The 18,389-nt window shown below is 44.8% G+C and overlaps 1 long non-coding RNA gene across 1 annotated transcript; it reads left to right on the forward strand.

The window, feature by feature from the left end:
• The first annotated feature begins 16,493 nt into the window (after window positions 1–16,493).
• On the forward strand, window positions 16,494–16,967 carry LOC119273734. Its single transcript, XR_005134954.1, has 2 exons — window positions 16,494–16,595; window positions 16,725–16,967. It is a non-coding gene; the product is annotated as an uncharacterized LOC119273734 (long non-coding RNA).
• Window positions 16,968–18,389: the final 1,422 nt, after the last annotated feature.

Here is an 18,389-nt window from a genome sequence, read left to right on the forward strand (position 1 = left end):
AGATAAATAGAATTTCTAGTAGAACCAATCATATATATATATATCATCAATGTCTCACAAACCACCATATTAATTCACACATACACACATGTATAGCTATATACAATTTCTCCTACATATGCATATTGCCTTCGGAGCCAGTGCCATTAGCCTAATTGGTGCCTTCGGAGCACGATGACAGTTGGAAGTGGTTCATGACCTGGTCGATGGGGGCGGTAGCGGGTAATAGTATACTCCCTTCGGATTTATGACCTGGTCGAGCAAAAATCCCGCTATTTCCTCTTGAAGTGCTTCTACGCGCTCCGTTTCTAGGAGCTTGTCCCGCACCTCTGTGAACTGTTAAGAAGGAGATCAATATGCATGTGTATTAGTTGTGTGACTAGATATCGATAATGGTGTAAAAATTGTGAATAGTGTTCTGACAGGCGTACCACTTCCTGTCTTTGAGATCGGCTCCTTTCGGACGTCATCATGCGAATGTTCTCGCAAACGCAGAATGCACACAGATCAGTCCCCTGCGCCTGCTTCAGGGCCGTTATTACGAGAATAAAATTTAATTTGATCAGATAATAATTAATCAAGCATGATAATTAAAGAGATGGCAGCTAGCTAGCTAGCTAGTACTACTTAATTACTTACCTTGGGTCGAAACCATTTCAGCTGTCGTTTCCATTCGCCTTCCGTGACGCTGAATAACCTTGCCCAAGCCCTGCCCGCCGACAAAGAAAATGAATAAAGGGGTTATTAAATAGTTCATATCATGAAATGACCAACTAAATAGGCCGAGATATATAGTTAATAATGATAGAAATTACCTGTTGACTATCCCAAACAAGATGTTATAGTCACTATTCGCTTTGAGTAGTGAGTCCAGTATTTCAACTGTTCCGGCGTCAACTTTAATGATACACAAGATCCGGTGAAATCTTCATGCACACACGTTTGCATGTCTTAATTAAGCGGACATATGTAAGCAAAAACATGTAGCTAGCTAGTATAGGAAAAAACAGAGAATTTGTAGTACAAGAAAGTGTGACTCACTGGAAGTTGTAAGGAAGTAGTATATATTCATTGTATTTGAGGCGCTTCAAGAACTCTAGCATGCTGTCCTCTACCTGCTTTTCATGATGCTTGTTTATTTTCCATGTGTATTCATTAACGGTGTTTGGGTCAATGAACCCAATGCCATAGCGTCCACCTTTTCTCATTTCATACATCTTCATCCGACATAATACCACAGAAAAGAATATAGTGTGGATAATTACAGGTAATGATTGATCAAAAGGATCACTACAGCTAGCTTGAGACTTAAATTACCGAAAGAAATCACTTACAGACAATAGCAACTGACGATAGATTTGTCGAGTGCGTCTTGATTGTATAACTGAAACAGTTCAGAATACTCAACGGTCACAGGTTTCTGATGGTAGTAATGATCCTTCGTGACTTGCACCAGGAGGGACTCTCGATCGGATCTCTTGGTAATGTCCATGTACCATTGATGCAATTCATACATTCTCGTTGGGAGCTTCTTGACCTCTTCTGGCTTGACCAAAGGTTGGCCCCGGGCATATTTCCGTTTTATTTCCTCCTCTGTAAGCACAGGCATGTCCTCGATCTCGAGGAGTTGTCCAACAGTGATGTTGAGAGTTTCAGCCTGCATTATATGCTCCTGGGTTATTACCACATCGCCCACCTCGGGAACGTAAACTGTTTGCCCACAATAATATTGGGCGCGCGTACTGTCACGTGTTGTTGGTGGCACAACAAGCGGGGGGATCGATTGCGCCGCCTGTTCTCCCAGCTGGGCAACGGTTTCCCGCATTTTTTGATAGATGCTTGTTGTTTGCTCGAGCTCGAGCTCGCCTCCTTCTGTAGACGTTGTCGATGTAACTTCCTGATGTGGCGCTCATAGTCTGTGTCAACAGGCTTAGGAGCTGGTGGTTGAGCCATACGAGTGAAGTGGTCAACTACTTTCACAGGCACTTTCTCCCTTGGCGGCGGTGGCGGTTTTGGTCCAAACTGGGCGTCGACTTCTGCCCGCACTATGGCATTGGTTTGCTCCTCAGTCCTGTCGTAAGCCCTCTCAGGAAGAGGAGTAGTGAGATTTGGACCATATTTATATCGCTTGCCTCCGCCTGTACTTCCTGTACTATGACCTCGACTCGTACCGCTACGCACCACAGCTGCGGGGTGTCTCTTCTGCGATTGCTGAGGCGGCGGAGACGGCTGACGGGGCTGAGTTGGACGAGGAGGAGTGGCCTGAAGCTGTGCCGGACTTGGAGGAGGAGTGGCCTGAGGTTGTGCTGGACTTGGAGGAGGAGTGGACGTCTGACGCTGTGTCGGACTTGGAGGAGGAGTGGCCTGACACTTTGCCGGACTTGGAGGAGGAGGAGTGGCCTCACGCGTTGGTGCACTTGGAAGAGCGGGAGTCTGCTGACTCGGTGACGGACTTCGACGAGGACTCGGGTGCCGCGGTGTCGGCGGCCTTCGAAAGATGATGCAATCCTTTCTCCATAGGATGATACGGTGTTTGGCATCTCCAAGTGTGTGCTCCTCGTCACCTCCAGGAATGTCAAGCTCTAGCCCCAAATATTGGTCCACCACCTCATCAACCACGACACGAGCATAGCCTGCTGGAATCGGGTTGCAATGGAAGGTTGCATCGGGGGAATTTGTATAAGCAACGCCGTCCGCCAGCTTCAAGGATATGTTCTTACTTTTGAAGTGTAGCTCGCAGTTAGTGTTCTCCGCGATGTCATCCACGGGGTATCTATTCAGCATTGCGTCAAATGGGGCGGAACCCACGCTGCTTCTCGGCATGGATGGGGCGGTGGTATCCAATGCTGGATCATCCGCGAGCTGCAGCAGCTGCTGAGACCCCCTTTGCTGGCTAAGTGAGTCGATCTGCTCCTGCTCCCGCTGGAATTTGACTACCAAGTCCGCGTGCGCTGGTTCTAGGCCTTGAAGGCGTTCATAGTCCAGCTTCCTCTTCTCCTCCTCCATCTTCCTCTGCTTCTCCTCCGCAATCTTCCTTCTCGCACGGGTTCTGTAGTCGGCGTTCCAGTCCGAAAATCCCTCATACCACGGAATAGCGCCCTTGCCTCGTGTTCTTCCCGGGTGTTCAGGATTTCCCAGGGCACGCGTAAGCTCGTCGTTCTCTCTGTTGGGCTGGAACACCCCCGTTCGAGCCTCTTCTATTGCAACAAGTATATTATCGTCGGCTCCGTTCAGACATGCCTTCGTCGAAACTTTGCCTGTCTTCGGGTCCAACACCCCCCATGCGCATAGAACCAAAGTCCTCCACCTGGGGGGCCAGCTCTTAGTAACCGGAGTGACACCTGCATCCTCAATATCTTTCTCAGATTTATCCCACTTAGGCATTGCCATCGCGTAGCCACCTGGCCCCAGCTTATGGAACTTATCCTTTTTTTCGGCATTCTTCTTGTTTATTCTCGACCGTTCCTTAGCTAATTCTGAATCCTTTAATTTCACGAAATCGTCCCAATGAGCACTTTGATTCTCTAGTGTTCCCTCGAATACTGGAGTCTTCCTTCCTCCCTTGACGTACTTGTCCCATTCACGATTTTTGTGGTTCTTGAATGCAACTGCCATCTTCCTAAGAGTAGCGTCCTTGACTTTCTGCACATCTGCTTCTGTGAAATAATCTGGTAGGGTGAAATGTTCCATGAGAGTATCCCAAAGCAGACTTTTTTGTCTGTCGTCGACAAAAGTAAGATCTGGACGTGGCTTTGCTGGCTCTCTCCATTCTTGAAGGGAGATCGGGAGTTGGTCCTTCACAAGAACTCCGCACTGACGAACGAACTTGTCCGCAATCTTCTTAGGCGCTAATGGTTCGCCATTAGGTCTGATTGCCTCGATATTATACTTTACGCCCTCCTTTAACTTTTTGTTCGGGCCTCGTTTTGTCCTGTTGCCTGAAGATTTGCTCGATCCGGATGGCTGAAAGAAGAAAGATCGATTCGTTAATATATCTTCAACTCATTTAAAACATGTGATGATCACCAGATGCCTGCTTATATAAATATATATACCTCGCCGGTCTTTGTTGTTTTAGGATCAACATGTTCTTCGTCATTGTCATAATCGTAGTTCATGACTTCATCCATTCCGTCGTCGCGATCGAATATCATATCACCCTCTCCGGTGTTGTTTAGAAATTCGGAGCCGTCATAATCTTCTTCATTCTGATCATCATCTGGCCCGCGTATGATATCGAACATGGTTTGTTCTCCCTCACTGTCGGTATTGTCCGCCATAGCTTTTATTTAACTATGCCAAAAGAAATATAAAACAATTTAGTATTCAAATTACATCGTCTTGAATAATAGATATAATCTCGAATACATCGTCTCGAATAATAGATATAATCTCGAATACATCGTCTTGAATAATAGATATAATCTCGAATACATCGTCTCGAAATATATAATATTGAATAGTACATCACTGGCTAGGTAGCTAATTAAAGATCGAATACTACAGAAGAATCTAGGACACTCGCGGTTCCTGCGACGCGGGCGGTGGACACCCAAAGAGAAGGAACCCTCAAAGGATCATAGCTGAAGTGAGATCCCTGACGAAACTGCCAGGTATTGGAGAACCTGCCGCCCTCTAACGCAACCATGTAGCGATGGACGTGCTCGTCCTCCTCCCTGACACGGCGACGTACCACCTCCGGCGGGGCCGGCTCCCTCCGCACCGAAACTGGCCCACGCGAACGCCACCAAACGAGATCAGGGTCGACGACGGGACCCGGGGCCGGGTTCCTCATCAAGCGGCGCGCCCCTCCAGGCAGCACCTCCCAGTGCCAGCCCGACGAAGCCCAGTCCCGGACCTGGGTGAGTCGGACGTCGTCGCGGACGGGTCGACGGCAAGGGTGCGGGCCGGGCATCGTCGAGAACAAATACTAGCTATATGCCCGCAAAAAGTAACATTTTTTTAATGATTGGATTTTGATAACTAAAATTTCTAACATTTCTAAATAACACTAATTGTGCTATCATTGCATATGTCAAAATTCTATATGCTATTTCATACTAATTAAGCATCTAACACTAAAAACAGAAAACACAACTTTTATACATCCATTAAAAAACTGAAAAACAACATTATATAAAAAATTTCCATACTAATTAAACACTAATTATATCCATCTAACATGCATTCATACATATATACTAGTGAAAAAATAATAATCTAAAAAGAATTCATTAGTTCGGATCTCATTCGACCGGTCTGACCGGGTCGAGTAGAAGAAGAGAAAGTAAAAAGAACTCAGACCCCAGTCGACTGCCCGCAGTCGACTGCGGTCTCGGGGACTACACCCAGTGGGTGCACTTAGCGTGCCCCCACCGGTTTAGATCCCACTCGCCCAGGCTGAGTGGAAGAGCGCGAATACCAAAGACAACAAAACACCCAGTGGATGTACAGATTTGACGCAAATAAGACTGGGTGTACAGACTTGACGCAAACAATAAGAGATTGTATGAAAGAAAATATTTCGGGTAGCATATCCTAATAGAACAAGGTCAGTCCAAAGTTTACTGTAACGCCCCGAGACCGATGTGCCATGTGTCTTCCAGTTATTCGCTGTGGTTGCCTTTCCTTTTGCTTGCGTGTCATGCATTTCATATCATGTCATCATGTGCATCACATTTGCATACGTGTTCGCCTCATGCATTCGAGCATTTTCCCCATTGTCCTTTTTGCATTCCGATGCTCCTATGTCCTCCGATGTCCCTTTCTACCTCTTTTCGTGTGCGGGTGTTAAACGTTTTCGGATTGGACCGAGACTTGCCATGCGGCCTTGGTTTACTACCGGTAGACCGCTTGTCAAGTTTCGTACCATTTGGACTTCGTTTGATACTCCAACGGTTAACCGAGGAACCGAAAAGGCATCGTGTGTGTTGCAGCTCAACGCCCCTCCAAAGTGGCCCAAAACCCACCTAAACCCCTTCCATCTTCTATACCGTTCGATCATGATCGCGTGGCCGAAAACCGCACCTCATTTGGACTCTCCTAGCTCCCTCTACCTTTATATAAAGGTCCCTCTCCCCCAAATTCGCGGTCTAACCCTAGTCTTCCTCTACCTCGCGCCACCGGACAAAGATCCCCACCGCCGGACATGTCCAGCCACCGCCCTCGCCCAATCACAGCGCGCCACGTCAGCGTCTCCGGCCTCTCTCTCCTCCAGCCCCGCCGCCGGCCCGCGGAACCCAGATCGGGCCCGCGCGGGCCCATCTCGTCGCCGCCGCCTGCCCGCAGGCGTCCTGCGTCCCGCCTCCCATTGCGGCTCGGCCCCGCCGACCTTCGAAGCCGGCGCCCCGCTCCAGGAGCTCGCCGGAGCTCATCGGCCACCACCACGCCGTCCCCGCCGCCCGGTTACCCGCGCCGCCTCCGCGCCGGAGAGGCCCTCCGCCGCCGCCTGCCCCGGATCCAGGCGGGATCCGGCCCGATCCCGTTGACTTTCTCGGACAGGTCTAAATTTCGTCTAAGTCCCAGTATTTTCATGCCTTTTACATCACATCATAACTTCATCACCGTTGCTCCGATTCGTGCGTGTAGCATATCGAAATGTTCGCCTCAACGAGTACTTCATTTCATCTCATTGCATCATTTTCATTTGAGCTCATCTTGATGCCCGAAATGATGTTGGAAGAGAGCTATGTGATGTTAGTTTCAGATCCGTATCAGCACTTGCACTTTTGTCATTTTTGCCATGATTTATGTGTGCATGCTATGATCCTGAGCTCTACATGTGTTTTGAAGTATGCCATGCCATCTTTACTGGGGTGTATGCCATGTATTTTTGTGATCTTCATGGTGACTAGCACAAGCATGCAAAGTAGCTTACTTATTGTTGCTGCTTTCAGGGACTTAGACATATTCTAAGTCTCTGCCATGTCCTTATTTTTATGCCATATGTTCATGTTGCTACCTAGTGATCCGTGCCTCTTTTAAGCATGGTCAGTAAGGATGTCTTGTAGACATTGTGATGCTCTATCCATCCATGGCTTTGTTTCCATTTATGGAGCACCCTAGCTTGACTCAATCGAGCTCTACTTTTTCTATAAAATGTTCCTGGCAGATTGTTAACATGTTTAGCAATTTTGCCGAGCTTGTTGTTGTTGATCCATACATGTTATGATGTTGTTCTTGCCATGCCTAGCTTCTATGCCATGTCTACTTGCTGGGTGTATGCTTAGTTTGTCATTTCTTGCCTCGTGGTGAGTGCATCGAGCTCGTAAACATGCCTACTTGTTATCTGTTTTGCCATACTCCAGTTTTTCACTAAGTCTGAATCTGTTTATGTAACTTGCTATGTTCACATGGTTGCAATTGTATTTTCTGATCCCTTTTGGCTTATGGTCAGTAAGGGACTTTTGTTGTATGCTTTGAGTAGCTTCATGCCAAGCCTTGCTTTGCCATGATATGTTCCTGTACCATGTAGTTATCGTGCTCTGAACATTGCTTCCTGATGTTAAATTTCCGACTTGTTGTTTTCTCTTAAGTCTGTAACCTGTTATGTTTTGCACTTTTGCCATGCTTGTTTGAACCTGTTATTGAGTGAATTAGCCGTAGCTCAGTGTTCATCTTTTGTCAAGCATCTTGAGTGGATCCCTGCCATGTATTTTGTTGTCATGTTAGAGTGTTGTAGCTTATTTATCTTGATGAATTTAGATGGCTTCGTGCTGTTAATCGCAGATCGGTGCCATATTTGTTTTGCTTACCATTTCCAAACCGTGCATCCGATTCCGGTGATCTTTATATCGATTTTGACCGAAATCAACTCCTCTTTCCAGTGGCACTCTTGTTTTTCCATGTTGAGGCCAGGTTCAATCATTCCTTTTCAAATCATGCATATGCACCGCATACAGCATCCCGCATGTCATGCATTGTTTTGCATCATGTTGTTTGAGCATTGCACGTGGTTGATTGTTCTCCCTTTTGCTTGTTGTTATTGCTTCGGTAGAGCCGGGAGACGAGTACGTGATCGAGGAGCCTGTTGAGTACGCTTACGAGGATCAAGTCAACTCCGAGAACTTTGCAGGCAAGATGAACATACCCTCGAAATCACTTCTATCTTTGCTTGCTAGTTGCTCGCTCTTTTGCTATGCCTATGCTGCGATACCTACCACTTGCTTTATCATGCCTCCCATATTTCCATGTCAAATCTCTAACCCACCTTGTCCCAGCAAATCGTTGTTTGGTTATGTTACCGCTTTGCTCAGCCCCTCTTATAGCGTTGCTAGTTGCAGATGAAGATTGGAGTTTGTTACTTGTTGGAACATGTTATTGTTGGGATATCACTATAAGCACTCTTAACAGTAAATATACCAAGCTCCCCAGGGCCCCAAGCGAGAACATCTTCCTGTAGCCTTGGAGATGCCCGGACTTTCAAGATTTCCGTCACATCCGCTTGAACAAAATACCCGAACAGGGAATTTGCTTTCTTATGATGCATACCAAATATTATTTTGACACAACACGTGTTTTAAACACAATGAAATCATGTTTCAATCAATTCGAGGATTTTCTTCTGGTGCTACTAAAATATGCTTCGGTTTTTTGTTTGCGAGGAACCAAAAAACGTATCCATAAAATTTTAGTTAGAGCATTTGCTTACATGAGATAGATAAATGAGTCCAATGTAACAGAATATTCCCGTTTGCAATCACAGTAAAAGTTGGGCCCTCTTATTGTACATTTAGCTTCCACTATGGTTAGAATTTTTTATCTATCTAGATCTAGAAATTTGTGTTTGCTCATATATTATTCTGCATCGTGCACTCTTTCTCTGCATCATATGGCAGAAATCTTCCAACACCAACACAAAAGACCGAAAATTTGAATTTTTTTAGTTTGGTCTTTGGTTTGTCAGTTTTTATGCCTAGCACTAGCTCCAAGGTTGAAAAAGTTCACGAAAATTGAAATTAGTTAATCAATTCGTAAAATTCACGATTGATAAAAAATTGTGAAATTGAAAAGTTTATTGATTTGAAAATATGTTCACGAATTAAATACTTTTTCACAGGAGCCTGGCAGACTAGGCCAGCCCATTGTTGCTCGCGAAAATAGGAAAAATTAAAATAACGGTTTTAAGTAAATATATAAATTATGATTTTAAATACGTTTTTCTTTAAACCTAGCATGGATGCCTACCTTGGGCATGCCCACCTACTGGAAAAAGATTAAAGTTACGTGAACAATAGATGGCCTGACGTGTCGCAACTAGTTCGCTATACTTAGCCGCATACAACAAACCAAGCCGGCCAGACATTATTAGCACGTACTAGTATCTATGATTTTTTATCACATACCGTATCAGGGGTAAAAAGGTCTTTTCATGTGTCAATTAACACCTTTAAGGCTTAAATGGACGAAAATGTTATAAAGGGCATAAAATTTAGACTTGATGTTATATAAGGAGGAAAATATTTTTCGGTGTCAAATAGGGAAACAAAATTTAACACAGTGTTAAATAAGGAATTCTCCCTCCAAACATAGACCATGTTCAACGAGGGGGTTCGAATAGGCAAGAAGACTGACCACAATGTTTCCCGATATCTTTAAAATGACCCCAACGTTTTCAAGCAGGTGGGCATGACCATGGTAGTTATCCATACCAGGTTTGAATGATTTTTGACACCGTATGCAGGTTACAACAAGTCCACCCATTTGTCGGCCTTTTTTGACCGAGAGAACTCTGGAAAATGCAAAATTTGTCAAAAAAACAAAACAACTTGGCATGTTGCCCTGAATTGGTCATACAAGGTCATGAAAAAAATTGAGGTCATTTCAAGGATGTCGAGAACAATGTACTCTCACCTGAACACCCTCCATTGATCATGGTCTATGTTTGGACATCCTTCAAATCACCGCAACTTTTGTAAGCATATGGGCATGTACATGGTAGGCATCCATGTCAAGTTTGAATGATTTTCGACACCCTATGCAAGTTGAGACACGTTCGGCCATTTATCGGTCTTTTTTGATGGAGAAAACTTTAGAAAGTGCAAAAAGATTCGAAAACCAAAACAGCTTGGCATTGTGCCTTGAATTGGTTGCACAAGGCCACAGAAAAAAATGTGCCATTTCCAGGATGTCAAAAGATACGTGCTCTCAATGGAGCCTTCTTGGCTTTAGGCCTACTCCCTCCGTCCGTGAATAAGTCTACATCTAGTTTTTGTCTTAAGTCAAAGTTTTAAAATTTTGACCAACTTTCTAGGAAAAAGTAAAAGCATTTATGGCACTAAATTAGTATCACTAGATCCGTTTTGAAATGTACTTTGGTAATATACCAATTTGATGTCATATGTGGTACTATCATTTTCTATAAAGTTGGTCAAAATTTTAAAACTTTGATTTTGAAAAAAAGCTAGATGTACACTTATTCACGGACGGAGGGAGTACGTGAATATGATCTATTTTTGAACACTTGAAATAACCACAAATCTTGCAAGCAGGTGGACATGCCCATGGTAGGCATTCGTGTCAGATTTGAACGATTTTTGACACAATATGCAAGTTGCGACACGTCCGGCCATTTGTCCATTTATTTTACCGAGAAATCTTTAGAAAATACAAAATTTATCAAAAACAAACACAAATTGACATGGTGCCTTGAATTGGTCATACGACACCATGGAAAAAAATGGAACCATTTCAAGGATGTCAGGAAACAACATGCTCTCAGATGGAGCCTTTTTTGCAAACACCCTCCATTGAACATGGTGTCTTTTTGGACATTCATTAAATGACCTCAACTTATGCCAGATGGCATGCTCATGGTAGGCATCCATGTCATGTTTGAAAAATATATTTAAAATCATAATTTAAACAAGTACTTCAAACTATTATTCTATTTTTCCCTGTTTTCGTGCATGACAGTGAATCGGCGCAGTCAGACGCCTCCTGTCAATAAAGTATTTAATTTGTGTTATTTTTTCAAATTCATGAACTTGTTTTTAAACCAATGAACTTTTTTCAATTTTGCGAGCTTCTTTGTAAAATTTGTGATTTTTTTTTTCAAATTGATGAATGTTTGTCCTCCTTGGAGCTGGAGTGTTCGTGTGGCCCTAGGCTGGTCTATCAAAATTGAGGTCCCTGTGTCAAAATCTAAGATGGCCCTATGTTGTTAGAGAAAAAACTTCTGACTGGATCAAGTTGTCTTCTATGGCAGGCTGCGTGCATAAAAAGTATTTCGAGGTGTTCTTTTTATTAGCCTTAATATTTTTTTAGGCATTTTGATGAAACGGCTAGAAACAACAAAGGTGTTTCCTCACATGCCTCAAGTGAATGAGGCGTTTTGGCATTTTAGAAAGTATCTCCACAATGGTAGGAAGCCTACAATTAATAATTTATATACTTATAGAAATTTGAAGTCATAAAGGCTATTGCACTTCATCTAACTATAAAAAACTTGTACTGTCTAGCTGGTCGCCTATGTTTTTTTACAAGCTTTATTATTGGAGAGGTTGCTAGATCGAGTGTGAATAAAACGAACTATTTCTTAAGGGATTAATGGATCGTTTGTACACAGACCGTGTATCGAAAATATTAATACGAACAACATACTTTCAGAAAACAACCATCATGTCCTTCATTATGAAGAGGTATGAGGTAATCACAACCGTTGTTGTGTTTAGGGAGGTCTACCAAAGCGGAAGTAACAAGTTAAAACAAGAACATGCAGTAGCTCAGAGAAATTAAGAGGTTCAAGACATACCCACAAACGAACTACCTAACTTTTTTAGAACGAACTGTAGGCAAATTAGCTCCTAACAGACGGATTAAATCTGGTATATGGGTTCTGTAGAGGAAGATGATAAAACTACAAAATAGGCGGCTGTTCGTCGGCGTGGGCTGCCCATGTGAGTATGAGGTTCCTCAACTCTTCAGCAACCACAACGTATTGGGCCAGGAAGCCACCGTCCAGCTCGACGTAGCCCTTTTGTCACAGATTGACACGGACCCGGCTCTGGAGCTTCACCGACCTACAGCAGCCTTAACATCCCATACCCCTGAGAAGCCCCTCAGGAACTTTTTTAGAACGAACTGTAAGCAAATTAGCTCCTAACAGACGGATCAAATCTGGTATATGGGTTCTGTAGAGGAAGATGATAAAACTACAAAACAGGCGGCTGTTCGTCGGCGTGGGCTGCCCATGTGAGTATGAGGTTCCTCAACTCTTCAGCAACCACAGCGTATTGGGCCAGGAAGCCACCGTCCAGCTCGACGTAGCCCTTTTGTCACAGATCGGCACGGACCCAGCTCTGGAGCTTCACCGGCCTACAGCAGCCTTAACATCCCATCCCCCTGAGAAGCCCCTAAGGAAGGCATGGCGATGCTGGCTCTAATACCAGATATAAGAGTATAGTTGGGGATCTCTCTTTCTTAGGTGGCTATCCCTTTTTTCCAGGATTTTTATGTCTTGCTTTGAATGGCAAGTGGCCTATCGCCTTGTGGGCTGGCCCAGTTGTGCGCGCGCTCGTTTGTACACAGACTGTGTATCGAAAATATTAATACGAACAACATACTTTCAGAAAACAACCATCATGTCCTTCATTATGAAGAGGTATGAGGTAATCACAACCGTTGTTGTGTTTAGGGAGGTCTACCAAAGCGGAAGTGACAAGTTAAAACAAGAACATGCAGTAGCTCAGAGAAATTAAGACGTTCAAGACATACCCACAAACGAACTACCTAACTTTTTTAGAACGAACTATAGGCAAATTAGCTCCTAACAGACGGATCAAATCTGGTATATGGGTTCTGTAGAGGAAGATGATAAAACTACAAAACAGGAGGCTGTTCGTCGGCGTGGGCTGCCCATGTGAGTATGAGGTTCCTCAACTCTTCAGCAACCACATCGTATTGGGCCAGGAAGCCACCGTCCAGCTCGACGTAGCCCTTTTGTCACAGATCGGCACGGACCCGGCTCTGGAGCTTCACCGGCCTACAGCAGCCTTAACATCCCATCCCCTGAGAAGCCCCTCAGAAACTTTTTTAGAACAAACTGTAGGCAAATTAGCTCCTAACAGACGGATCAAATCTGGTATATGGGTTTTGTAGAGGAAGATGATAAAACAACAAAACAGGCGTATGTTCGTCGGCGTGGGCTGCCCATGTGAGTATGGGGTTCCTCAACTCTTCAGCAACCATAGCGTATTGGGCCAGGAAGCCACCGTCCAGCTCGACGTAGCCCTTTTGTCACAGATCAGCATGGACCCGGCTCTGGAGCTTCACCGGCCTACAACAGCCTTAACATCCCATCCCCCTGAGAAGCCCCTCATGAAGTTATGGTGATGCTGGCTCTAATACCAGATGTAAGAGAATAGTTGGGGATCTCTCTTTCTTAGGTAGCTATCCCTCATAGAGGAATAATTTGGTGTAGTAATTACAACTGAATACAAGTATCAGGAGGAACAAGGATGAACAGGGAGGAGCAGAGGTTGGAGAAGAGAGGAAGGTAGCCGCCGCCTGGTTCGCCCGTGATCCACTGGATACTTCGCTCGTGGACTCCTTCCAGGTATATGTAGCTTGCAACTAGGCCCATGTGTTGGCCCGATGTGTTGGCCCAACGACAGGCCCTGTAGGTGGGCTGGTTAGGCAAGGGCCCTAACATGTACGTTCATCGATATTTTTGGCAGATTGATATTTATGGTTTCATCTCATAAATATTTGTTCTTAGTAGTTGATACATGCTCTTCCCTGCTGACAGCGGCATCTGGTAGACCGAGATGTGTGTTGGTCACTGGTCAACTCAAAAAAAGGAAAAAAAAAAAGGAAAAAGAAGCGTGTGTTGGTCGCTTCATGGTTTCGCTATAGGAACCGAATGTACAAGGTATACGTACGGAGATCTCAACAGATTTTGCAAATGCAAGATTTCTGGGCAACCTTTCTTTCATATTTTCAAGGAATAGCATCAAGTAGGGGTGGAATTGTACGTGTGAGTCCCCTGGGTGGCTCGGCCTTGAGCGGCTGGGCCTTGTGCTGGGACGCAAGGTGTTTAGAGGCTGTATTTTACTATCCCTAAAAAACATTGATTTTTTTATCGAGCTTAACGAGTTACCCGAGTACTCGTGAGATCGGCTCGTTTAACTTGGTATGTAAACGATCTTAAATTAAAGCTCGGCTCGGCTCGTTATTCTTCGAGTTCGAGTCGATTCGAGTCGAGTCACGAGCTACTCGTTTAGCTCGCGAGCTTCGAGCTTTTTTTCCAGCCCTAGCATCAAGAACTCGGATCCGGTTTGCCTGCTTCCTTCCCATACTTCCATCCGTGCTCTCACTTCATCCTACGGTTGTCTTTTTTCCTTTTTCCATTCTAATCTAATCATCTCCCCCCCGATTTTAAGGGGGTGAGACCGAGCTTAATTTTGTTCCAATCAAATCAAGCCACGTATGCGGAAACACGGATGGGCATATAAGCAGGGAGCAGGCAAATCTCATTCAAAGAACTTATCAACCTTTGTCGTAAACAACGTGGAATGTTTTCTGAAAAACTTGAGCCCCTCTTTTATTTTTTTTACGGGAACAAGCAAACTGGTGTATTCCATCGTCCCTAAAACGTTATTATTATTACTATTTTTCTTTTGCACTCGTAAAAGTGCTTTATTTCAAATTATAGAATTGCAGTCTAGAGGGGAAAATTCCTCAGTACATGGAGCCGTCTTGCTCATGACTACCCTGGCCCACAAAAAAATTTAAACCCATGTACGCGTGTTTCCACCCGAAAAGGCCAGCTCAGCTCCAGAGCACCAGTGCCGCATTCATGCCGGCTCAAAGCGACACGACCTCTCACAATACACAAGCACTGAAGTGGCTTGCCGTCTGAGAGCACCGCCTCGTTCCTCCCAGGTGCATGCGGTTGCCCCCCCTTCAAACGACAATCCGTCCATCCACCTACCTACATTAAATATCCATGTGAACGCCGAGGAACGGGAGCCGACGCCACCCATATGTTTGTTTGCCGCCCGCCATTAATGACGTCGCCGATCGCGCTGCCATCTCCTCGCCATATAAACCGCAGGCCCGGCCATAGCCGCATCCATCATCCTCCGCTCCCTTCCTCCGCTCTGCACCATGCCTTCCTCGAGCTCCAGTGCCGTCTAGAATAGCCTCTCGTCTGATCAGAAAAAAGAGATTGCCGTCATTGCACCTAGTAGGTAGGCAGGCAGGCAGACAGAGGTCGGCACTGCGGACATCCAATTGGAGGACGCAACCGAGGACAAGTTGGCACCACCCTCCTCGTCGTTTCATGTCGGCATCACCATGGGCGAGGCCCGTGCCCACCACAAGGACATGGTAGTACACGATCGGGAGCTGGCCGGCCAGCCCTACAACCTCCGACTCCTCGACGAGAGCTGGCGCACAGAAGTGCTACTCATCGCCGACACCATCATAGCGCCGAGCATGTACATGGCCGAGCAGGAAGCGCTAGACGACTCCTACCGCACCACCTGCGAAATCCGCCGCGATCGCTTGAGTTATATCCAGTATCAGGTAGATTTACAGGCTGCCTACAAGGAGATGGGTGACGCGGTGGATGATGTGTTTTGCGACAATGAGGATGACGAGGACATCGCCAGCTCTGGCCGCGGAGGAGGTGGATAACTTTAGTTCCCAGGGCTCATTGCTGTGGAGGAGGTGGGGCTTCATTTTTCGCGGCTCATGGCCATCCAGAGATAGGGAACGGGCGTGGCGGTCATTTTAGTCTTGGTTTATAGTCCAGTCCAATTGAAACATGTCTAAATGAAATGAATTTGCTTTGATTTAGATGAAAAGTGCCCGTTTTTATGTAAGAAAACATCTGTATTGTCAGGTGCATTCAAACATGCATTAGATTTGTTCAATTTTTTTTCCAAAATGTAACCGGACTTATGCAGGCAACATTGGATGGCCGGCTTCTCGGATTCATGTCCGCGGACAGGCCCCCTGTCCGTGGGCGGACGGATGAAGGAGTAAATTTGGGAGTCAGCATTGAAGATGACCTAATGCTTTCCTATAATTACACATGTGTGTCTAATCACACATCTCGATGTTAAACTACGACACAGATCCAGCAAGGTACACCTCTCTGTGTTAGTACTAATCAGACTCATCAAATTATAGGAGATTTCTTTATTTAACACCATAGATTTGATCCGGTCAAATATAGTGGTGCATAGTTTAGAGTATCTCCCAAATATATATAAGCATAGATATAGACGGAAAAAAATTATATGAGATCAGTTCTCACGGTTAGTAGGTGAGACCCATCCTGATGGATGACACGTGTCATTCACAAATCACAAATCATTAATTACTACTACTATGATAACATTAAATGGATGTCATCATGAAGATAGAATGACTTGTACAAATTTAAGACACTGATATGGAAATCTTTGTGATCTTATTTGATTGAACATGGAGTAAATGTTCTCTAGCTACAAGCCTATAAATATAACCCGGCATCTTCCGGACCTCAAAAACAACCGAGAAGAAGTTTGTGAATGATATTATGGAGCGGAAACCAATTCTTCTTTGTCTTATGGTGCTTCTGCTGCTAGGAAATTCCACTTATGCTGGTACGAAATGGATTTTCATGTACCTATTTTCCTGCCGATTAGAGGATAGTAATATTGGTAGTTGACATGCACGAGTTTCTTTGTTCCTCAATTTGAACTGCTTTCAATGATTTATCTTCTTGCCTACAGAAAATTGCAAAACGCAAATTGCTTATGGGGCCACTCTGTGCGCATTTTATACTTGCCTGAGTACATGCACATCTATATATGGGAAACTCGTCAAGGAAGCAGATTGCAAGCCCGTCAGACCTTATTATACTAATTGTTCTTGCCTCCTCTGCGTCTAGCATTACTCTTTGCCATGATGTAAAACAATGGGCAATGATGTGAGCCAGTAATAAAATATTATTCTCAATTGAATGTGAGAATGTATGTGATCACTAATTTTGGATGTTATTGTAATTTGATTTTATTCTGTTGTGTGTAGTATTATAATGGGTGATTTTATGTTTGTATGGACCCGTACGTGTCCAAAAAGTTTATAAACAACCATATACAACCTGGGGACACAGCAGGACTATCCCCAATCTTCTACTCAACCGGTTTTGGTCTCTTCTGAACCACTAGCTGACTCCCAGCATCCGTCGTGTTCGTGTAATCCGTATTATGAGACCACGGCTTCCTCCCTTTTTTGGGTTGAGGAGCTGGGGCACATGCGAGAGCTTCTCGGACCGACCCTTTCAAGGTGTGTCGGGTCACCATCGGCTTGCATGAACGTTGAGCACCTTGAGTATAATCTGTTCCGATGTGTTAAACAGAGTCTGAGAATCGCTAGGGTTAGTAACTGCAATAGTCATGCCTTCATCACACATATCATCATTCAAATAAAAATTGAAATCTTTGCGTCCAAACTCACTGTAGTAGATAAGGACATCATCATTGTTAGCGGCTAGATCGTTTGCCACCATGTTGTCCTGATTTGGAACTCCTTCACTATACTGGCCCAAAGGAGTCGGTCCCAATGAAAGGGCATTGGTACGGAGCATCGGCGGCGAGGGTGTTTGGTGCGGGGAGTGTGCCCCCAAAAGGATATGTGTCTTAGCCACATAAGTTGCCAACTTTTACACTGTATGAGGCTATAGTGTGTTCCCTCATCTGCCCCTTGAGGCTGCTCAATAGGGTTCACATCTTCGAAACCTCAAAACACAAAACACACTCCCACCCTATTGAAGTTGTCCGGCAACAGAACATTGTGCATAATTTTCTCTTTGGGGACAACGATAATACCTTATGCAACCTCCACTAGTTGGTCGTTTGCCACGACTAGGAGAGTCCACGGGATGTTTGAGGGTGAATCAAGTTTGCCTCGTCAAAGTTTGAGATTGGAACAAGAAAATCATACCATGAAAAAAGGTGTGTGCATGTAGAGGCGGCGATAATGATTACCGTACGGGCGTCTATATCAGTTGTTGACATTCTCTGGCCCGGATGGGCTACTATGAGGTGCTTGATCAGGCTACGGCTCCCTATGCAAGTTCATGTTGTCTAGCACCGAGAAGATCTGGGTTGGTAGTGCTGGATTGGATGCCCTGATGCGATAATGATGTTTATGGCTTCAACTATATCGACCACATTTTGGTAATTTGGGCATTTGCCATGGCTTTTTCTTTGGCATGTAAATCCTTCTCCAAGTCTTCTTTCAGTCTCCTTACTTTGGCATCGACTATTTCTAATATTCTATCATTTTCTTTCTTTTACCTCGGGGTCTTCAGAAAAATGTGTGACCCACTTTAGAAGATATCCAACGCCTACCACACGAATAGTCGGGGGCATCGTCATCGGGTCCTTACCTTA

This window comes from Triticum dicoccoides, chromosome 3A, assembly GCF_002162155.2.
Source record: "Triticum dicoccoides isolate Atlit2015 ecotype Zavitan chromosome 3A, WEW_v2.0, whole genome shotgun sequence".
Taxonomy (NCBI): domain Eukaryota; kingdom Viridiplantae; phylum Streptophyta; class Magnoliopsida; order Poales; family Poaceae; genus Triticum; species Triticum dicoccoides.